We start from the raw sequence: 1,686 nt of genomic DNA, 5'->3' as shown, positions 1-1,686 counted from the left end.
TTTGGGAGGCTGAGGTGAGTGGATTGTCTGAGCCCGCGGGTTCGAGACCCACCTGGGTAGGCGAGACCACATCTCTACAATAAATCAAAAAATTAGCCGGGCGTGGTAGTGCATGCCTGTAATTCCAGCTACTTGGAAGGCTGAGGAGGAAGGATCGCTGGAGCCCAGCAGGTCGAGGCTGCGGTGGCCGGGAGCGGCCACTGCACTCCAGTCTGGGTGACAGAGTGAGACTCCCACTCAAAAAAAAAAAAGTTTAGACTTAAAAACCAACAGTAACTAAATAACTCCTCTCCCAAGCAGACCAAGGAAATAACAAAGAATAAAACAGATGAAACAAGCCGGGCTTGGTGGCTCAGCCTGTAATCCCACGCTTTGGGAGGCTGAGGTGAGTGGATTGCCTGAGCCCACGGGTTCGAGACCCACCTGGGCAACTTGACGAGACCTCATCTCTACAATAAAACAAAAAATCAGCCGGGCGTGGTAGTGCACGCCTGTAGTTCCAGCTACTTGGAAGGCTGAGGTAGAAGGATCGCCGGAGCCCAGCAGGTCGAGGCTGTGGTGGCCGGGAGCGGCCACTGCACTCCAGTCTGAGTGACAGAGTGAGACTCCAACTCAAAAAAAAACAAAAAAAAAAACTGATGAAACAGAAAACAGTCAATACAAGGATCGTCAAATCCAAAAGCTGTTCTTTGAAAAAATAGATATAAAAAATTCAAAAAACTCAAGCAAGACTAATAAAAATAAAGAAAGCACATATAAATGAATACTAGGAATAAGACAGCCAAGATTAGCAGAAAATATTAAGAACAAGGTCGGACGTGGTGACTCACACCTGTAATCCCAGCATTTTGGGAGGCAGATGTGGGACGATAGCTTGAGCCCAGGAGTTTGTAGCCAGTCTAGGCAACATAGCAAGACCTCATCTCTACAAAAAATAAAAAAATTAGCCAGGTATAGTGGCACACGCCTATAGTCCCAGCTACTCAGGAAGCTGAGGTAGAAGGATCACCTGAGCCCAGGAGGTAGGAGGCTGCAGTGACGCTTGATCATGCCACTATACTTCAGCCTGGGTGACACAGGAAGACTCTGACTCAAAAACAAATAAACAAACTATGCCAATAATTTTGAAACAGAAAACTTCCTAGAAATATAAATTACTGACTCAGAAACAAGATAAATAGAACCTTCAGTCCTATAATCTTCAGCAAAAAATGAAAAACTAGTTAAAAATATTCCCATGAGCCAGGCTTGGTAGCTCAGTCTGTAATCCCGCGCCTTTGGGAGGCTGAGGTGAGTGGATTGCCTGAGCCACTCCAGTCTGGGAGACAGTGTGAGACTGCAACTCAAAAAAATAAAATAAAAATAAATAAACAAATAAATTCAAAGATCAAACATTTCTAACCTAATCAAGCGTTTCAAGACACTACAAAAGGGGCGATGCCTAATTCATTTAAGAGGCTAATACGGACGGGTGCAGTGGCTCACGCCTGCACTCCCAGCACTTTGGGAGGCAGAGGTGAGAGGACTTCCTGAGCCACAGTTCAAGACCAACCTGGGTAACATGGTGAGACCTTGTCTCTACAATAAATAAAAAAAAAAAAAATTAGCCAGGCGTGGTAGCGTGCCCATAATTCTGGCTACTTGGAAAGCAGAGGTGAAGGATCGCCTGAGCCCAGCAGGTTGAGC

General features: G+C 45.7%; 1 protein-coding gene across 1 annotated transcript in view; it reads right to left on the bottom strand.

Annotated features, from left to right (window-relative positions):
- The window catches only part of GEMIN6 (gem nuclear organelle associated protein 6), a 4,252-nt gene that overhangs the window by 1,080 nt on the left and 1,486 nt on the right, over positions 1–1,686 (bottom strand). The window lies entirely within an intron of this gene.

This window comes from Carlito syrichta, unplaced genomic scaffold (genome assembly GCF_000164805.1).
Source record: "Carlito syrichta isolate Samal-C Ts95f unplaced genomic scaffold, Tarsius_syrichta-2.0.1 Scaffold309881, whole genome shotgun sequence".
NCBI classification, from domain to species: domain Eukaryota; kingdom Metazoa; phylum Chordata; class Mammalia; order Primates; family Tarsiidae; genus Carlito; species Carlito syrichta.
This window is presented reverse-complemented; position numbering and strand designations above follow the sequence as displayed.